This window comes from Budorcas taxicolor, chromosome 18 (assembly GCF_023091745.1).
Source record: "Budorcas taxicolor isolate Tak-1 chromosome 18, Takin1.1, whole genome shotgun sequence".
In the NCBI taxonomy this organism is placed as follows: Eukaryota; Metazoa; Chordata; class Mammalia; order Artiodactyla; family Bovidae; genus Budorcas; species Budorcas taxicolor.
Window position 1 is genome coordinate 25177988 of NC_068927.1, and position 22542 is coordinate 25200529.

Genomic DNA, 22542 nt, shown 5'->3' on the forward strand with positions numbered 1-22542 from the left:
GATGCAGCTGGGTCACCCCAGGTTGCCCACCCAAGGCCATTCTAGATTGATTGCCTTTCAACTGACCCCGACATATAAGTGAGCTGAGCAGAGAACACCCCTGCTAAAGGTCACCTAAATCAACAATCCAGAGACTCATCTGCCAAAATCATGCTTTTGTTTTAAAATAAATAACGTTTCATCTGTTTTGTTATGGAGTGTTACCACGGTGATGGATGACTGATACAAGTTCCACAAAATGCTTCCAGGGCCTTCAGATTAACTCTCTATTTTTTTGTTTAAGTTAGTATAAACCAAGCAATCTCTGTCCAAATCAATAGGGACCATATAGAGATGAAACTATACTTCACAGCATACTGGTATCTGTGGATAGACTAGCAGCACTGGAATGTTCTGAGTTGCCTGCTGTGCCTCAACTGGAAAGAAGAAAGAAAAGAAAAGAAAATACTCAGAGTGGAGTGGAAAGAGCCTTCTATTCATAGCCCTCAAGGGAAAAGAAATATTTAAATATTGTATGAACTTTCTCTTCTCTCTCATCATTTAAACAACAATAAATGTAAGACATCAATTTAGATTATGGTCCCTTTATGACACTATAATCAAGTGCCAAGTGGTGAAAGATTTATGAAGAGGTGTTATAAAGGCAATAATGAGGATTAATGGGCAGTGGGTGGAACCACTTGGAAGTGAGGGGAAGTATCAGCCAAGATGCCCCAAAGCAAAAGAGGGGTGTCACGGAGGCCGTGAAGGTTAAAGGGGTGGAGTGGATGAAAGGACGTAGCATAGCCCCGAGTGTCAGGATAGTGGGCAGTGGATTACCTTGCAAGGTGTGTGATCTTAGGCAAATCTTAGACAAAGCTTAACAACTCTAAGTCTTGGTTTTCTGGTCTCTAAAATGGGTATGAGACCCACTGTATATACTTCCTGAGGTCAGGTTTTTATCTCATCTTAGAAAATCACCTACTGTGCTGTTTTTTTCTGTTATTACTGTTGGGAAGACTGTTATATTTATTATTACCCATATTTTTATTATTACCCAGGGCTTGCCTGGTGGCTCAGCTGGTCTGCCTACAATGCAGGAGACCCTGGTTCAATTCCTGGGTCGGGAAGATGTGCTGGAGAAGGGACAGGCTACCCACTCCAGTAGCCTTGGGCTTCCCTGGTGCTCAGCTGGTAAAGAATCTGCCTGCAATGTGGGAGACCTGGGTTCGATTCCTAGGTTAGGAAGATCCCCTGGAGAAGGGGACGGCTAACCACTCCAGTATTCTGGCCTGGGGAATTCTTCGGACTGTATAGTCCATGGGGTCCCAAAGAGAGACTGAGTGACTTTCATTTTCCCTTTATTATTACCTACATTTGAAATTCTTGGAATCCCTGGAGATAGTCAAAGCGTGATTGTTTTCATTCAGGTGGAATCTGTGATGGTTCCTCCAGGCTGATCCATAATCAAACGGTCTATTTATAGTGTGATTTGTGGAACCCCATACCACAACCCCAGACTAGTCCTTGGAAGCGTGTGAGTGAATCATAGTTGATGTCATATGAACTCAAACCCTCGGGCTCTGAAGAGGACCAGAGACTCCAGCCCCACACAGTTACTCCTTCCAAGCCTATGCTGGAGTTGCCTAAACTTCAGGCGTCTCCTTACCTGTCAAATGAGGATAAAGTCACATGTCCTATAGTGACAGTGAAGGTCAAGTGTGGTGAAACGTGAAGGGACACTGAAATCCAATTTTAAAATTCAAGGCAGGGACTTGCCTGGCAGTCCAGTGATGAAGACACTGGGCTTCCAACGCAGGCGGTGCAGGTTCGATCCCTGGTCAGGGGTCAGGGATCCCACATGCCTGAACGCCAAATCCCCAAAACATAAAAACAGAAGCAATATTGTGACAAATTCAATAAAGACTTCAAAAATGGTCCACATTTTTAAAAAATCTTAAAAAAATAAAAGTAAAATAAAATACAAAGCAGTATTCCTTGATGATATTTTGGTGAGTAAATACAATATATTCCCAGCAAAGACCACAAGCACTGGAGTCAGAGTACTTGGGCTTGAATCTTATCTTCACCACCTGTAAGTCCTTGCATCAGTGACTTAACCTCTCTCAGACTCAGTTTTCTCATCTGTAAAATGGGAATAATACTAGTGTCCACTTCACAATGACTGCCTAAAGCTTGAATGAGGCAGTGCTGGTAAAATTATTGCCCAAGCTCAATATCACCTATGAACTCAATAATCATGAGCTATTACCGAGGCTTGTTTAAAACCTCAGCAGCCACACGTGCTTTTTCAGAAAAGCCAGAGGAGGTCCAGAGCACGGTGATCTTGGACTAGTCTGAGAAGGAGGATGTGTATACAAAGTAGAAGAGACCCCCCAAAAATAATTCACACCCACACATGACACATAAAATATTCTCTCTCCCTGGCATGTGGCATCAGTTAAGTGAGATGAGTTAGAAAAGCAGAGAATGTCTAGTTCTAATACTCATCTCACACGCTAGCAAAGTAATGCTCAAAATTCTCCAAGCCAGGCATCAGCAATACGTGAACTGTGAACTTCCTGATGTTCAAGCTGGTTTTAGAAAAGGCAGAGGAACCAGAGATCAAATTGCCAACATCTGCTGGATCATGGAAAAAGCAAGAGAGTTCCAGAAAAACATCTATGTCTGCTTTATTGACTATGCCAAAGGCTTTGACTCTGTGGATCACAATAAACTGTGGAAAATTCTGAAAGAGATGGGAATACCAGACCATCTGGCCTGCCTCTTGAGAAACCTGTATGTAGGTCAGGAAGCAACAGCTAGAACTGGACATGGAACAACAGACTGGTTCTAAATAGGAAAAGGAGTACATCAAGGCTGCATATTGTCACCCTGCTTATTTAACTTCTATGTAGAGTACATCATGAGCAACGCTGGGCTGGAAGAAACACAAGCTGGAATCAAGATTGCCGGGAGAAATATCAATCACCTCAGATATGCAGATGACACCACCCTTATGGCAGAAAGTGAAGAGGAACTAAAAAGCCTCTGGATGAAAGTGAAAGAGGAGAGTAAAAAAGTTGGCTTAAAACTCAACATTCAGAAAATGAAGATTATGGCATCTGGTCCCACCACTTCATGGGAAATAGATGGGAAAACAGTAGAAACAGTGCCAGACTTTATCTTTTTGGGCTCCAAAATCACTGCAGATGGTGATTGCAGCCATGAAATTAAAAGACACTTACTCCTTGGAAGGAGAGTTATGACCAAACTAGATAGCATATTCAAAAGCAGAGACATTACTTTGCCAACAAAGGTCCTTCTAGTCAAGGCTATGGTTTTTCCTGTGGTCATGTATGGATGCGAGAGTTGGACTGTGAAGAAAGCTGAGCACTGAAGAATTGATGCTTTTGAACTGTGGTGTTGGAGAAGACTCTTGAGAGTCCCTTGGGCTGCAAGGAGATCCAACCAGTCCATTCTAAAGGAGATCAGCCCTGGGTGTTCTTTGGAAGGAATGATGCTAAAGCTGAAACTTCAGTACTTTGGCCACCTCATGTGAACAGTTGACTCACTGGAAAAGACTCTGATGCTGGGAGGGATTGGGGGCAGGAGGAGAAGGGGACGACAGAGGATGAGATGGCTGGATGGCATCACCGATTCAATGGACAAGAGGTTGAGTGAACTCCGGGAGATGGTGATAGACAGGCAGGCCTGGCGTGCTGTGATTCATGGGGTCGCAAAGAGTCGGACGCGACTGAGCAACTGAAATGAACTGAACTGAACTGAAGAATCAGAATACCTACTAAAAGATCACTCAAGAGTAACAAAGTATTATCTTAACATCACAATATAGGTCAGTGGGAAATTAGGGGCTTCCTTGGCTGAGACGGTAAAGAATCCACCTGCAATACAGGAGACATGGGTTTGATCCCTGGGTGGGGAAAATCCCCTGGAGGAGGAAATGGCAGCCCACGCCAGTATTCTTACCTGGAGAATCTCATGGACAGAGGAGCCTGGTGGGCTCCAGTTCATAGGGTCCCAAAAAGTTGGACACGACTGAAGTGACTTAGCACGCATGCACTGGTGGCTCAGAAATTAAGGATCTGCCCACAATACAGAAGACCTGGGTTCAATCCTTGGGTCAGGAAGATCTTCTGGAGGATGGCAACCCACTCCAGTATTCTTGTCTGGAGAATTCCAAGGAGAGAGGAACCTGGTGCGCTACAGTCCATACTATCGCACCCCATACAGTTCAGTTCAGTCACTCAGTCGTGGCTGACTCTTTGTGACCCCATGGATTGCAGCATGCCAGTCTTCCCTGTACACCACCAACTCTTGCAGCTTGCTCAAACTAATGCCCATCAAGTTGGTGATGCCACCCAACCATCCTCTGTCGTCCCCTTCTCCTCCCACCTTCTATCTTTCCCAGCATCAGGGTCTTTTCCAATGAGTCAGTTCTTTGAATCAGGTGACCAAAGTATTGGAGCTTCAGCTTCAGCATCAGTCCTTACAATGAATATTCAGGACTGATTTCCTTTCGGCTTGACTGGTTGGATCTTCTTGCAGTCCAAGGGACTCTCAAGAGTCTTCTCCAACACCACACTTCAAAAGCATCAATTCTTCAGCGCTCAACTTTCCTTATGGTCCAACTCTCATATCCTTACATGATTACTGGAAAAACCATAGCTTTTTTGGCAAAGTGATGTCTCTGCATTTTAATATGCTGTCTAGGTTGGTCATAGCTTTTCTTCCAAGGATCAAGTGTCTTTTCATTTCAAGGCTGCAGTTACCATCTGCAGTGATTTTGGAGCCCAAGAAATAGTCTATCACTGTTTCCATTGTTTCCCCATCTATTTGCCATTATGACCGGATGCCATGATCTTAGTTTTTTGAATGTTGAGTTTTAAGCCAGCTTTTTCACTCTCCTCTTTCGCTTTCATCAAGAGGCTCTTTAGTTCCTCTTCACTTTCTGCCATAAGGGTGCAGTCATCTGCATATCTGAGTTTATTGATATTTCTCCCAGCAATCTTGATTCCAGCTTGTGCTTCATTCAGCCTGGCACTTTGCATGATGTACTCCGCATATAAGTTAAATAATTAGCATGATAATATACAGCCTTAACACAGTGGGAAATTAATTCCACCCAATTTTCCAGACCATTTCTAATGTCAAAAATGGTGGTCCTCAAATTAGAAGTGCAGGATTAACATATGCATACTACTATACATAAAATAGATAAGCAACAAGGATTTACTGTATAGCACAGGGAATTATATTCAACATCGTAGACTAACCTATAATGGGATATAATCTGAAAACAAAAAGACCGAATCACTCTGCTATTCACCTGAAACTAACACAGTATTGTAAATCAACTATACTTCAATAAGAAATGAGGTGTCCCTGGCAAGTTCTAAAGCAGCGGTTCCTAAAGAAGGAACCAGCAGCAAACTCTCAGGTCCAACCCCAATCCTATGGCATCAGAAATCTCAGGGGTGGGATTCGGCGATCTGTGTCTCATCGAGCCCTGCAGGGCATCTGGCTGAGGGCTCCTTTGAGGATGACAGCCCAGGGGAAAGGGGATGGATGCAACTGACAGACGTGGCCATCTTTATCCTCGGCACTCAGACCTCCTTTATCACCCACACCCCCTTCTCCCTCTCCTCCCTTGTCACACCAACAAGTTATCATCTCTTCTTCAAAACTGACCACTGGTCAGCTTGGAGTATCAGTTTCTACATCAAGTCCTCTGGGAAAAGTGGATTTGCCAAGAGTTGCAGGCATCCCCTCCCCCACCCCTCCAAGAAATTGTCTCTCTGCTGTCTTCCTACTAAGCCTGAGGCTTTACGACACTGCTCTGGCTGTGCTGCTGAATCATAGCGAATCATACAATAAACACTGACTTGGAATATTTATTCTACAAATACTTTATGCGGATCGTTTCATTTACTTTTCACAACAACGTGGTTGCCATTGTCTAAAGAGGATGCTACCTATGTGGTGGGTGTTGTCATTACCATCCCCTTTGATAAATGCAGAAACTGGAGTAAAAAAGGAAAACTAGTATTGGGATAACATCGCTAGTAAGCAGCTGGGAGCTTGTCAAGCCCAGAGTCCAAGGTCTACCCTCTTGCCCATCAAGCATTATGGCCTCCCGAGCAAGAGATACTTAGCTACTGGTGAATCAGGAAAAGCAGTGATTTCCTGGTGCAAGACAAAGGATGCAAGTTCTGGCTGTTACTTATCAGATGTGTTTCTTGGACAGAAACCTTCAGCCATTAACACTCAGTTTGCCCATCTGCAAACTGGGGCTACCAATTCCCACTGAGCTTTCCTCCGAGGGTCGCTGCAGAAGCATCTCAAGAGGTGATACATTTGAAGGTAGTTTACAAGCTGGAGAACACCAGATGAATGTAAGGGATTGTGACTCCCGTGGGATGCCCAAGACTGAGGCTGAATGAGCATCTTGGATAAAGGTGACGTACATACAGCTCATGGCCATAATTACTTCCACAGAATGAGAGAAGCAAATAACACTGGTTTCCAAGTTTTAAAGTCACACTCACCCAGCTGCAATCCACTAGGCTGCTCTCCAACTCCCCAACTAGAACTGTTTAACAACATGGCTCATTTTCCCAGGGGTAAGTCTGAGGATCTTATTTTGTATTTTTCACTTACAAAAGACAAGTCCAGGGACTTCCCTGGTGGTCCCGTAGTTGAGAATCCGCCTGCCAATGCAGAGGACGAGGGATCGATCCCTTGTCCAGGAAGATCCCACATGCGCTGCAGAGAAACTAAACTCCTGAGTGTTCCGCAGGGCAGAGCAGAGCCTCCCGCCGCTGAGTGGGGGGCCTGCAGCAGCTCACAGCAGCCAGCTAGAAGGATGAGGACCAAGGCAGGGGGGCTCCACGGCAGCACAGTCACTAGATAGGGGCGGACGTGCTTCCTGCCTCTCGGGAAGGTGGCATCGAGCAGGATAAACAGAGTCTGTTTTTTCTTATTGCTCTGTCACTGTTATCCAGGAACAAACATACCCTCAGATACCCTCTCAGTATCTTCCCAAAGCCCCTATCAATGATTTTATCTCCTCTTCGGGATTTCCTGCTTTTTTTTGCCAGCGTGTGTGTGCACTCATGTGTGCGTGCACATATGTTTTCCCTTAAGAGATCATGACCATTCAGCAGCATTTTCCAAAGTGTAAAACGTGTCAGCTACTGGGGTATGTGAGATCATTTGGGGTGGCACACATGTGACACTTTTTTATCTTCATATTTTGTGTCTATTTTTACATGGATTGGGGAAAATGCACAATATATTGGTGTTACATAATCACATTTATTGAGTGCTTACTATGTCCCAGGCAATATTCAGAGGACTTTCCATACACTCACTTATTTAATCCTTGAAACAACTCTATGCAGAAGGTACTCTTATTAGCCCCATTTTACAGATAAAGAACAGATGCTCAGAGAGGTCAAGTAACTTGCTCAAGGTCACACAGTGATCAAGTGGTGAAGCCAGGAAGCCAACCAAGGCAGTCAGGCTCCAGAATCAAGCTCTTAACCGTGACACCAAACCTGAGATTTCACTGATGTCATGATAGTGCTATCAAGTCTGCTTTTATGGTTAAACTACAGAAAATTACTATAAAAGGAATATTACATAAACAGTAGGAAAGATGGTGTGGGGAGGTGTTCAAACTACTATAGGTGGTGAACGGCCTTTGGGAAATACTGAAACACTATACAAGTTGGTGTGAAACATAAATTCATGGGTCCCTAGAGGGTGCACCATGACCTTTTTCATCCCCTCTAAAAGGGGTTTCTGACAAGAGTTGCTGCTCATCTATATTATCCTTTCAGGGAATTTAGAAAAAGGTACTCCTTTTGGGATAATGAATTTGAAAGGTGCCACTTCCTCTAGAAAGGCCCAGCCCTGAACCAAAATGACCAGCTTAGCAGAGAGGGAGCTGATTTTGGCTCAATATCCTCCTCCGAAGCTCTTGTGCATGTATGCGTGTTAAGTCGCTTCAGTCGTGTCCAACTCTTTGCGAAGCTATGGACTACAGCCCACCAAGCTCCTCTGTCCATGGAATTCTCCAGGCAAGAATACTGGACTGAGTTGCCATGCTCTCCTCCAGATCTTCCCAACCCAGGGATCAAACCTGTGTCTCTTAAGTCTCCTGATTTGGCAAGTGGGATCTTTACCACTAGCACCACCTGGGTAGGTCCAGTCAATACCTTCAACATGGCCTGGGAGAGACCTTCAGCCAAGGAATCCAGTTTGGCCATGTCAGGATTCTTCACCCATCAAAATTGTCAGATCCTAAATATTTATTGTTTTAAGCCACTAAGATTGGGGGTGAATATACTAAAATCATTGATTCAAAATCTTTAGGGGGTGAATTTTATGGTATGCAAATTAAGAGAACTGTACATTTTAACATGATTAAGATGGTGAATTTTGTGTTGTGTGAATTTTATCACAAAAAATAAGGAAAGAAATGCATTGAGAAATATGAGTAGAAGCTTCCCACCATCCACAAAGTGGATCTTAATTCCTCCCTTGTTGAGTATGAGCTGGACTTGGTGTCTTGGTTTCAAAGAATGGAGTATTAAAAAAGAAAAATACTAACTTTACAGTGGAGAAACATGTCAGATACCACCTTCATCAAGCAGTTGAAGGTTAATGTCCCAGATGAAAAAATAATGTTGACATCATATGCATCATGTTATAGAAAGGTAATTTACCTCTGTGATATTCTTACTCCAAACCCACAGCCCCAGTCTAATCATGAGAAAACACCAGACAAATCAAAGGCGAAGGACATTCAACAAACCTGACCTGTACTTCTCAAAACCATCAAGTAGCGCAAAACAAGGAAAGTCTGAGAAACTATAGCAGATTGGTGACTTGACAACTAAATGTAATACGGTCTCCTATTTTCCACACCAGTAGGGAAAGGGTGAAATTCAAATAAACCCTGGAGTTTAGTTAATAGGAATGTACTGATGTTAGTTTCTGAGTTGTGACAAATATACTGTGATTCTTAAGAAGCTAACACAACGGGAAGTTGGATAAAGAGTCTACAGGAAGGGTCTACTTTCTTTGCAACTTTTCTGTTAATCTGTTGGGTTGGCCAAAGAGTTCATTCACGTTTATCCATAAGATATTATGGAACTAGAACCCCAATGAACTGTTTGGCCAACTCAGATAAAATTACTGCAAAATGGTCTTCTGCATTATTCCAAAATTATTTCTAAAAAGTCTTTTAAAAGGGGAAAAACATAACTTTATTAAACTTTTCTCCATTTAAGTCATAGTTAAATGTATATATACATATCTCAAGTGAGTGAAGTCACTCAGTCGTGTCCGACTCTTTGCGACCCCGTGGGCTGTAGCCTACCAGGCTCCTCCCTCCATGGGATTCTCCAGGCAAGAGTACTGGAGTGGGTTGCCATTTCCTCCTCCAGGGGATCTTCCCGACCCAGGGATCGAACCCAGGTCTCCTGCATTGCAGGCAGATGCTTTAACCTCTGAGCCACCAGGGAAGCCCCTATATATATATACACACATATATATATATATATATATATATATATATGTGTATATATAATAAATTCTACATTGTTGTATATGTATATATAATGTATGAATATATAATCTTTTACTTTTCATAACATGTATGGGTAATCAGTCCTCCATTTGGAACTCAGTGGGAAAAAGGTGAGTTAATTTTTTATTTATCCTCAGTTACCATACATTGCCCTCATCTAGTTGGGCAAGACCCACTTCATTGTATGTATTTGGTTATCTGATTATTCTCATTAATATCCACTGGCCTCCACTCCCAAAGACAGTCCTTCTAAAGTGCATCTTCATGACTGCATGTGCCCTTACAAAATATGTATTCTTGGCGTGGATATATACTTAATTTACATAATTGGCATCACATTGCATATTCTCATCATATTTCTTATTTTGTCCCATAACACCATGCATTGAAACCCCAGACCCACAGCTGTGTGTTCACGAAGGCTGTTGCTTCCATCTTTCAGATCTCTATGGCTGCTGCTGCTGCTGCTAAGTTGCATCAGTCATGTCCGACTCTGTGCGAACCCAGAGATGGCAGCCCACCAGGCTCCCCTGTCCCTGGGATTCTCCAGGCAAGAACACTGGAGTGGGATGCCATTTCCTTCTCCAATGCATGAAAGTGGAAAGTGAAGTCGCTCAGTCGTGTCCGACTCTTAGCGACCCCATGGACTGCAGCCCACCAGGCTCCTCCGTCCACGGGATTTTCCAGGCGAGAGTACTATGGCAGGCATTCTCAGTTTACCAGATTGTCTCCAAGTCTCCACCGCAAGAAAATACAATGCCACAGATTTACTCTCGATTGCTGTTTACAAAGACCTGTGTGGGAATCTGGGAATTTCCACGAGGTGTATACACAGGGTCAGAACAACTGAGCCTTGGGTTATACATATACTTAGGTTGACCAAGTGTCACCATATTGCTTTCAGAATGGCCACAAAACATAGCAAGAGGCTCTCTGTGACCCCATCCCTGCCCCTATATCCATAATGTTTTCAATGCTTAGTGCCCCATAGATCAAAATCTGGTCTTGAGTTGAGGAATAACAGGGATGGCAAAGGGAAATGGCATGCTAATATTTGTTAAGATACACTGAACACTTGCTTTGGGCCACATACTCTTCTAAAGTCTTCTGTGTGTTTGGTGGAGGACATGGGGACGTATAATTAATTCTTGTAACAGTCATTCTAGGTAAGTACTACCGTGTGTGCTGCGTGCTCGTCACTCAGTCATGTCCTGGTCTTTGCGATCCCGTGGGACTGCAGCCCGCCAGCCTCCTCTGTCCATGGGATTTCCCAGGCAACAATGCTGGAGCGGGTTGTCAGTTCCTCCTCCAAGGGATCTTCATGACCCAGGGGTCAAACCCATACCTCCTGTGTCTCCTGCACTGGCAGGTGGATTCTTTACCACTGAGCCACCTGAGGAGCCCAAGTACTATTCCTATTTCCATTTTACAGAAGAGGAAATGGAGGCTCAGAGAAGTAAGGTGATTTGCCCAGGCTCAACCAGCTAGAACCACAGTGCTCTAAAGCTCCAGACAGCCCGCTGGCCACCCCTTTCTCTGCTTTCGCACCTCAGCCCTGAGAGTCTGTGCGTATCTAGTGCCAGCCCAGCTTGCTCCCCAGCCTGGCCAAATGGGCTTCGGATCCCTAATCAGCTTTCGTCTTAATTCTGAGGCTTAATGAAAACATAAACCACACTTAGAATAGTATTAGTAACTCGGTACTTCCTGAATCCAATTAATGCACCTTTTCTGCCCCAAAGAGGTCCTAAAGTAGTTAGCAGTTGCTCTGATATCTCCAAGATGAGTGCATGCTTCCCATCTTTGACCCAATTTATGGTGGTAAAGAACATGTCTGCCAATACAGGAGACATAAGGGACACAGGTTCGATCCCTGGGTGGGAAAGATCCCCTGGAGGACAGCATGGTAACTCACTCCAGTACCCTTGCCTGGAGAACCCCATGGACAGAGGAGCCTGGCGGGCTACAGTTCATAGGGTTGCAAAGAGTTGGCCACGACTGAAACAGCTTAGCATAACACTAAGAAGCTGGACCACGGGAAGGAAGAAGTTGTTGTCCAAATAACAGGGGTGGGAACCTTGCCCAGGGGGCCACTGTTACACCACGTGCCGGTCAATGGTGCTTCGTTAGGAGGTGTAATCAACACGCAGCAGCAGACCTGACCAATTAGGCTTATCGGCTGACAGAGAGAGGCAGGAAGCCTCTTTTCCTCCTGCTTGTTTTCCTGCCCTGTGCAAGAAGTCAGTTCCCATTTTTTATCTCTGGGTTCCCACCAAGCCATCTCGGTGGGGAGGGAGTTCTGACACAAAACAGGTTTAAGCTATCTCACTCCCCTTGAGCCCAGGGTCAGGCCAGAATGCCCTTATGGCCAGGCTTGCAATTGGATGCCAAAAAAAAAAAAAAAGATACAAAATCCAAGAGCTTCTTGGCAGAGAGACCTGGCCTGACCATGCCCTCTTTCATCTCTATTCCCCTCATCCACCCTCCAGACCTGAGAAGTTTCCCACTGGCCAAATCCAACTGTCTCTCCTGCCCCACCCCCCACTTCCCCAGGTAGAAAGTGGTTGGGGTGGCAGAGAACTAGCTCCAGTTGGGGTGAGTTTAAAATATCAGTTTCACAGCAAAAAGGCAGGCCCTGTCAGCAGTACATTTTAACATTTAACTGAGGCTAATTGTACACTGCAAAATAGTGTGTTTATCAGCTGCATCTGGCTTTGCCCCTGCTCTCTCCTTCCAAAGAGATAAATTACTAGGGCAGATAAGGAGCCAGCTTTCAGGGTGATCAAATGAACACCAGGAGTTCTCGAGATAGGAACGGTTTGTGAAACTCAGCTCCTGCCCACTTGAGCAAGCCAACCAAGAGGGTGCTCTCTGCCAAGAATGTAACGGCCACATGGGCTGCTGGTCTTTCTGCCCTCGCTCCACCCCCACACATTACATGGTGGGGTAAGGGAATCTGCTTTTAAAGGATCTTTTGCAGTCTCTCCTCATAACTCGTCATGCCTGCTGCTTGTTGTGGTCGGTGGTGTTGATGCCTGGTCAAGGACAGGCTGGTCGCCACCCGTCTCAGCCCGAGGTCAGCGGAACAAGATGGCGGCCTCCAGGGCGGCGAGTGTGCGGCACTACCCCCACGGCGTTGCGCGGTCTCCCGGTACCTCAGTCAGGCCCTCATGGCAGCCTTCTGGAGCAGCCACGTGGCTTCCCCGGCCCATGATTCAGAACCAGTCTGCAGGGGTTGAAGATTCCAGTCAGCAAATTGTATTTAATGGTGTATAACTTTGAGGCTCCAAACGAAAGATTTATAGAGACAGAAATTAGAGTCTTAAGAAAACTTGCCCCACCCCTAGGGGACCAGGAAGGTTTTTTCAATCTCTGTATAGTACTGCCAGCCTGTGTTTAGGATAAACCTGCATGAAATGTCTCAAGCGTTGGTGTATCTCATACTTCCCCTTTGAGACGCTACCCTAATTGAAGCACAGCCTCCATCAGTCAGGGCTATTATAGTGATGTTTGTCCTAAATCTTTTTCTGTTTTTAAATTTAAGTCATCTATTTACTCTTAATTCAGCCTTGTCCCTGGGTGTAAATAGTCCCCATCCTTCCTCGCCGTGTATCCCTGTAGAGATCATAGCCTCTCTCTGCACCTCACCCCACCCCAATCACCACTTAGCCAAACTACATACATATATATTTAGCTCTTTTAATCTTTTTTCTCATAAGGTTCTAATTTTACATTTTCCAGGGTATTTTGGATTTGGCAGAATAGCCTTCGTCTGTGAAGAGTAGAACTTAATTATCAAAAGCTGAACTGGAGTGAGCAATCCATCACGGGTGACACATGCTTGCCTGTGTTCATTTGAAAAACATTTTTTTGTAGCTCTTGGAAGAGGGGGGAAAAGTAAAAGCTGTCAGAACAACAACAACAAAAAAAGTAAGAAAGAAAAAAGGAAAACACACACACACACACACACACACACACACACAAATCCACCCTGTGTTCATCATCCTGTAACACAACCACATAACATATCAGAATATCACAATTTGGGGGCTTAGGAACCAAGCTTCTCTCTTGCCTTTCTTTTCTTCTTTTCATTTTGTTTCAAACTGGATCTAAACTGTCTCCTAGCCTGTGAAAGTTAGTCATGTAAAGTGCCTCCTATGGTAAACATCATCTTTTTGACAAGGTTTGCATTACAGTTAAGACCCTTCTGAATAGTTCCCAACTGTCATGTTCCACTGTTTTCCTTAAGAGGCAGGGTTTTTTAACAGCCAGATAAATGCTCTCTGTGGCCCAGCCCAGTGGCACAGCGACACCCAGTGGCCATGTAAGATCATGGCCCCAAGGTGGGGCCACGTAGGGCTTGACTCAAGGAGGGCCTGCCTGGGAGAGTTTCCCAGGATGAATCTGGCACTATCTTGCCATCTGAATGCTGGCAAGATTTGCCACAGAGGATCCAGTTTTGAAACGGGGACTTTGCCCTGTATGGATTTAAATGAGATACAGTGATGGAGGTATGGTAAGAACAGCTGGTTCTTACTGAGACGATTCCCAAGTCCACATGAGGAACTCCCTTCAGCCTTATTTACACTTCCCCCGAGAGAGGTGATAGCTCCCGTCAGTCACCCAGGGTTTCCCAAAACCTTTGGACAATGGGCTCAAACATTTCCTTTTTGAGGGGGAGAGATGGTTTTTGTCAATTGCTTTCTATTCTAGCCACTTGTGTAAACAGTCGACTGATGGAATAAACATGTTAACAACAAATACAGCCAGCAGATCCTCACCCCACAATCAGCTGGTCCAGGGCCACTTCCATCCATTATACAGGGATGTAAGCACAGCAAGATAAGGTGACGAGCTTCCTCCTGCAGGGAGCTCTGTGAATGCTTGCAACAGTGGATGAAGCTTCAGCCTATATTTTCCAGAAACGTAGATTTGTGAGTTCCCTCTTCTAAGCTATTCCAGCTTCCTTCAAAACACACAAATTTAAATCACTTTGTCCAAATTAGAGGGTTTTTGTTTTCTGTTTTAGTTTGTTAAACTTATTGGGCATAACCAAAGACCTTCCACTCCAGCCTGTTAGGACTCACCTACCAATGGCTGTTTCCACTCTGAGCTGATGGGGTCCCCCGGCTGTACCCCCAATGCCAGGTACAGAAATGGGAGGGCAGCTCATTTATAATGGGCACGATCCAGGGAAACATTAACTCCCAAAGACTGACCCTCTTGTTCAACAGACACTCAGAGAAGAGGCACAATGGTGATAAAAGAACTTCTTGAGAGACTAGGTCAGAATCTTCCTCTGTGTTTCAAATGAACCTATCTATGAAACAGAAACAAGATCGTGGACATAGGAAATAGACTAGAGGTGGTCACGAGGGAAGGAGAGGGATGGGTTGGGAGTTAGGGATTAGCAGATGCAAACTGGTATACATAGGCTGGACAAGCTCCTACTGTGTAGCACAGGGAACTATATTCAATATCTTGTGATAAACCATAATGGAAAAGAATATGAAAAAGAACATATATATATATACACATATGTATAACTGAGTCCTTTTTCTGTACAGCAGTAATTAACTCAACATTTTAATTCAACTGTGCTTCAGTTCATTTCCTGTGTTTAATCTGTCGCGTATCTTTTACACAGAACACACCCACTGGTTCTCAAGAGTCACCTCTCACATCCTAAAGCATAAGCGACTAGGAAAGAAACTAATGAAAATGATGATCAAAATACACCGTATTTTATTGAGTATTTACTTTCTGCCAGCTACTACTTAAGCATTTTACATTTATTGACTTATTTAACTTACACAATTATTCTACAGAGTGGTACTATTGTCCCCACTGATGCAAAGATTTAGATAGTTGAAGCCCCAAAAGTTTCATTCTTTAGCTGAAGGTCACCCACTCACTCTCGGGCCTCCCAGTTAAAGAACTACTGGTGAAGAACCTGCCCACCAGTGCAGGAGACATAAGAGAAGTGGGTTTCATCCCTGGGTCAGGAAAATCCCCTGGAGAACATGGAAACCCACTCCAGTATTCTTGCTTGGAGAATCCCATGGACAAAGGAGCCTGGCAGGCTACAGTCCATGGGGTCTCAAAGAGTCAGACACAACCAAAGCGATTTCACGGCACATACTCACTTACTAGAATGCAGTGTTGGTTTCTAACACTGCATTGATCACTTTTAAGTGATCAACCAAACAAATACATTTTAATAATAACACCTGCAGCTTCTCACCCCATACCTGATTAGTCCATCATCACACTTACCCATTTTATGGACTTTAATGCAAAGGATGGGGAAATATCCAGTTTAAAGCTGGGGAGATTGGGAGCCAGGGTGTGGGTGTGGACCCCCCACAGCCACATGAGGTAGCAGGGAGGGACCAGCACAGCTAATTCTCAGTGTTAAGCATTTGGCCCTGCCTGTCAGCCACCCAGGGCTCACGAGAACAGCCTCTGGATCATGGTCCCTTCACCTCAGCAGCAAATACCTAAATCCCTGTTCTTTGCTCCCAGAGAGTCATCCTCAGGAAGCTTTTCCTTCTCCCTTTCTTTCTCTGTTTCCCTTCCTTTCTCTCAGTTTCATTGCCACCACAAATGCAAAGCCATCATGTTAGAGAACAACAGTTCGTTTATTACCCATGATGCAAAAACGGTGCTTCAGGGCAGCCTGGGCACCTGAAAGATGAGAGGGCTCAGTTCACAATCAAGTCTGGGAGGAGGTTCCGTTTGAGATCAATTCAAGAGGGGTCTGGAGGTGGTGGCCCTCATTGTATGGACATCCTTATCTCCCTCCCCATTAATTCCTCTTCATTATGCACCTTCTGCTCCCCAGACCCATCTTTCATAATCCCACAGGCTACATAGTACTTTTCATGCTAGTGTCCTTTCTTACAGCATTTTTCCCTTCTCTAACTTTCTCTACCTATGATGCCATCAATCTATGTTACATACAGCTGCCCCCTGTGTCTTTGCAAAGCACACCCCAGATCTTTCCATTTTATTTTCCAAAGGCTTTGGTGGTTCCCCAATGCTTACAGAACAAAGTCCTAGATCCTAGAACCAACCCTAATTTTTCACTCCTTTCCAATCCACTCCAAGCACCTTATTCTCAAGTTAAACCTCACACTAACTATTCCGCCTTTGTGTCTTTGCTTGTACTTTTCCCTCATCAGGGTGTTGCACTGTACAACTCCAAGGGGCCCTCTTTCATAAGAGGCAATGTGACTAGCACCCACCGGAGTTGATCAGTACACAACCTACACAGCTATACCTGACCACCTGGCCATCTGGATCATATATATTACCAGACACATTTCCTTCAATCTAAAGCAAGACTTCTCTATTTGCAAATGATATAACCAATAGGGGGCTGCTATCCAAAATAAATAAACAGCTCATATGACTCAATGTAAAAAGTCATCCCAATTGAAAAATAGGCAGAAGACCTGAATAGACATTTTTCTGAAGAAGACATACATACAGCCAACAGGAACATGAAAAGATGTTCCACATAGCTAAGTATTAGAGAAATGCCAATCAAAACTAGTGAGGTACCACCTCACACCTGTCAAAATGGCTATCATCAGAAAGACAACAAATAACAAATGTTGGCAAGGATGTGGAGACAAGGGAACCCTAGTTCACTGTTGGTGGGAATGTAAAGTGGTGCAGTATAGAGGCTCCTTTAAAAAACTAAGAATAGAGTTACCACATGATGCAACAATTCCACTTCAAGCTATATACCCAAAGAAAATGAAAACCAAATTTGAGAAGATACACGTACTGCAATGCTCATAGCAGCATTATTTACAATAGCCAAGATACGGAAGCAACCTAAGTGTCCATCAACAGATGAGTGGATGAAGATGTGGCGCACACATGCAATGGAACATTACTCAGCCACTTAAAAAGAACAGAATGTTGCCATTTGCAGCAACATGGATGAACCTGGAGGGTATTATGCTTCGTGAAGTAAGTTAGAGAAAGAAAAATACTGTATGTTACGATTCATAGAATGTAAAAAATGAAACAAACTACTGAATATAAAAAAACAGAAACAAACTTACAGATATAGGGGACAAATTCATGGTTATCTGTGGGGAGGGGTAACAGACGGAAAGGGGATTAAGAAGTACAAACTACTATGTATATAATTAATAAGCTACAAGGGTATATTGTCCAGCACAGACAACACGGTCAACATTTAAAATAACTTTAAATGGAGTAAAATCTGTAAAAATATTGAATCTCCATCTTGTATGCATGTGTGCATGCTCAATTGCTTCAGTCAGGTCCAACTCTTTGCGACTCTACGGACTGTAGCCCACCAGGCTCCTCCATGGGATTCTCCAGACAAGAACACTGGAGTGTGTTACCATCCCCTCCTCCAAGGGATCTTTCCGACTCAAGGATTGAACCCAAGTCTCCCGCATTACAAGTGGATTCTTTACCATCTGAGCCATGAGGGAAGCCCAGGGCAGTCCTGAGCCATTGACTTTTCAAAGCAGATCATCTGTGCTGTAGAGAACTGTCCTGTACACTGAACAACGTTCAGTTACACCCCTGATACCCCGTGCTCCTTGATGTGGCAACTGAAAAAGTGTCCAGCCATTGCCATGCATCCGTTTGCAGGCAAAATCATCTCTGGTTGAGAGCCGCTGCTCTAACATCCTCCCCCAGTTTGAAGCTTTACCCTCCAAGCCACATACTCCACAAAGCTGAGAGTGGATTTGCTTGCCCGGGAATGTCCCCTGAACTGTGCCCTCGGCTCCACACCGAAGGCCCTGAGTCCTTTCTTTTCCATCCGTATTTCCACCCAGCACGTAATCTCCTTTGGATCATGTTTTTCAATGGCATATGCCTCAAGGACTTACAGACAATAGAAGCTCAGCAAACATCTATCAAATGACTGAAGGCATTGGACAAAAATAGTTTGCCTCGCATCCCTCCCAGTAGGAAAGCAAGTTTCAAACATGCCTTGTGTCAGCTGCCATACCGGTCGCATAAAAGAACAGCCTGTTGCTCGGTTAGCTGCAATAGAAACCTAATATTTCACCTGAAACCCTGATTTATGTGTAACCACTCTACTCCTTACTAAAAGAGAGCTTGTTTTAGCAAATGGGTCCAGATTTAGTCCATTAGCTTAAAATAAGTGCAAAACTCTAGGGTTTGGTGAAATCACACAATAAAATATCATTAAGCACTACAGCCTGTCAAAGCAGACAGCAGGTTTGAGTTGAAAGTCAGAAGACCGTCTGAAGTGAAGCAAAATGCACAGTGGATGAGGTTGGGGGGCAGCTGGCTTTCATTTGGGGGAGGTCGTCAGAGGACTCTTGTGTCTGTGATGTAAATGAAGAACAGAGGCCCCGACAATTTAACTGTCATCGGCAGAAATGCTTCGATGGGCATGGCCACGAGCCCTGGCCCTTCACCCCATCTGGGCAGCTCCTGGTCTGCATTTATGAGATGGGACCACAGAGCCGGAAGATGAAAGAACCGGGTCAGGCTCCTGGGAGCTGGAAAGGTTCCTGCCAACATGCCAGGCTGAGGCCTGATTGGCAGCTGGTGTCCCAGAGGCAAAATGGGGGCCACTGCCACTTCTGAGGGACCCTGGATGTGCAGATCAGAATCTCCAGACAGAGGAAGCTAGAGCCCATTCGCTGGTGCTCCCGGGTGTGGGAGCTAGGGGTAGCCATTGGCCTGTCTCTCGTGCCTCCTCCCTCTGTCTCCGTTTGTCTCTCCATCTCTCCTACACTCTCTCTGCCTCTATGTCATCCTCTCTTTCTCTCTCTGTAGATTGTCTCTGTCTCTCCATTCCTCCATCTTGGCCCCTGTCTCAGCTTCTCTGAGTCCATCCTTGTGTATCTCTACTTCTCTCCATTTCTTTTTTCAATAACTTTATTTATTCATTTGTTAGCTGTGCTGGGTCTTCACTGCCAAGCAGGCTTTGCCCTAGTTGGGGCTAGCAGGGACTGCTCACAGCGCGTGGCCTTCTCACTGCGGTGGCTTCTCTTGTTGAGGAGCGTGGGCTCTGGGCACTCGGGCTTCGGAGGGCTCAGCAATTGTGGTTCCCGGGCTCTAGAGCACAAGCTCAATAGTTGTGGCTTAGTTGCACCGTGACACACAGGATCTTCCTGGATCAAGGATCAAACCCATGTCTCCTGCTCTGGCAGGTGGATTCTTTACCACTGAGCCACCAGGAAAGCCCTGTTTCTCTCCACTTTGTCCCCTCCTCCATGTCTCTTGGATTCTGTGTCTCTTCATCTTCCTGTCTCTCTTTACTTCTCTCTGTCTCTTGCCTGCTTCTCTCTGTGTCCTTCTTAGCCTCGTGCTCTTGTAACTTCTCTCTCCTTCCTGTCTCTGTCTCTTTTTCTCTCTTACCCCAGAAAAGTAACCCCAAATGAACGATTTCCCTTGGGATTCCCCCCAACATGTTCCCCAAGATACTTAGCAGCACAGGGCAAGCAAACCTCCAGCTCAAGGATTGCAATATTTGGAGGTTGGCAGTCATGATCTACGGCCTCCCTCTACCTGACGACTTCACTCTGTGCATCTTCTTCCCTTACCAGTGAATATGTGCAGACAGTAGTAATATCTTCCCTGCCAGAGTCTAGAACAAAGTCATCAAATACCCTTGGGGTCGCCTACTCCTCAAGCCTCGATCCTCGCCTCCAGCAGACAACACCAATCACTATTCCTTACGTAGCTCCTTCTGAAGAAGCTGCTCCAACCCAGATCAGAAGAGACACAGGAGACAGAATGACATGCCATCCCAGACGTAGACAGTAAAGGGCTCAAACTCATTTGGAAGTAGCCCAGCCAAGGCCACCATGGAATGACAACAATGCAGCCAGCGTGACCATTGGACATAGAGCTACATGTGGTGCCTCAAGTAGTCTTCGTGGTCTGTTATTAATCCTATCCCCACAGATTTAAAACCTGAGGCTCAGAGAGAAAATATATATCTCCCAATTTCACCGAGATAGCAAGTTACCAAGCCATGACACACACCCAGGGCTGTCTGATGAGGATGTTTTTCCTTTCATTTCAGCAAAAAGACTAATCAATTCCATTTATGAAGCACACACCACATGCCAGTCCCTGTGTTCAGCATTTTACATGTATCATCTTCCTTCCAATTCATAATCCCATAAGGTAGCTACTATGCCTAGCGCCTCCCATGGAGCAGATGAGGATAAACTAAAGTTCAGAGAGGTTAATTCACAGGCCCAAGGTCACACAGCCAGTGAAGCAGCAGACCCAGGGTAATGGGCGGCAAGCAAATTAATAGATTCCAACTGGCATCTCTAAATTTATATTTCCGCCTCCACCGAGGTCCCTACCACTGCAAGTAATCCTGAAAATTCGTCATGAAGCTTTCAAAACAATTTATGCAAACAAACCTCAAGTGGGGCTATTTGTATTGGCAGCCCATTTCACTTAACCACCCACAACAAGGAACAGATGGCCGGAGCGCTGGAATTGCCTGCAAAGAAAAACAGGCGGGGCAAAAGCATCAGAAGCTGCCTTCCTTCCCCCACGCCTGCCCAGCTCTGTGACGGTTACAGGCTTGTTCTTGTTTATGTCTTTGATTCTGTTGTTATTTTATGTACTTGTGAAACCGACCCAGCATTGCACGAGACAAGTTTGTTCAAAGACCATTTGCCAACCATCTTTGCCAGGAGCCTAGCTTTTGACACTGAACTTGGAGTACTTTCCTGATTGAGCATTCTGGAAAGAGGCACAGCAGGAAGTAGAAACAGCAGGCAGATGCTGGATTCGAGACTGGCGAAAACTTCAAGACAAACATTTGGAGAGTCTTATTTACCTGCCTTTTTTTTTCACCCGGGTTTCCACTGGGCATTTGCCACTCTGAGGACAAGTCATACACTGGGAGGCGGATCCTGGATTCATTTGTCCCTCACCAGCTGTGTTGATGCTGCACAAGTTGTCTAAACTCTCTGAGGCCTCTGTGAACTCATGAAACACCTCCTTGGCAGGGTTTTGTGATATTTAAGTGATCTTTGAAAGATGCATGTGTATGAGTGATTTGTCATCTTAAAATGGTTTTCAACCTGAATTGTCTTAACCGTTAACAGTCATGTGGCTGTCTCCATCACAGACCCATTAATCAACCAATAAATATAGCTAAGCATGTATTATTTTCAAGATACCATGGTAGATATTTTCCTGGTGGTCCAGTGGCTAAGAATCCTCCTGCCAATGCAGAGGACACAGGTTCAATCCCTGGTCTAGGAAGATTCCACATGCTGTGGAGCAGCCAAGCCCCTGGGCCACCACAAGAGAAGCCACTGCAATGAGAAGCCAGCACACCATAATTTGTAGCCTTCATTCATCACAACTAGAGAAAACCTGCGTGCAATAACAAAGACCCAGCACAGCCAAAAATAAATAAATAAAATTTTTAAATCAAAAAGTTACTATTAAAAAAAGATACTGTGTAATGGGTCTAAAAAAGATTGAAAGAAAATAAAGTCATGGTCCCCATTCCAGAGGGAATATTTCTAGGACTGTGGCAGATGATACTTTCCGCAGATGGCTGTAACAATACCTCCCACCCCAAACACTCTGACAGTGTGCTTTGACATTCCTTTCACTGAGAGATGGGGTTTGTTTCTCCCCCCTGAATCTGAGCAGGCTTGGGGCTTAAAGTGGTGATATGTGACACCCTAGCTAGCTCATAATAGGCAATAGCTTCCGCCTGGTTCCCTGGGTCATGTGCCTTTGGAACCCTGAGCTTCATGTAAGAAATCGGAAGCTGCCATGACAAGAGGAAGCTCAGTCCACATGGAGAGGCCATGTGCAAGTGTTCCAGCCAATAGTCAGCATCAAATGCCAGACATATGAGTCAAGAGATTTCCATGTGATTCCAGCTCCAGCCAACAAGTCACTTCTACCCTTAGGGTCTTCCC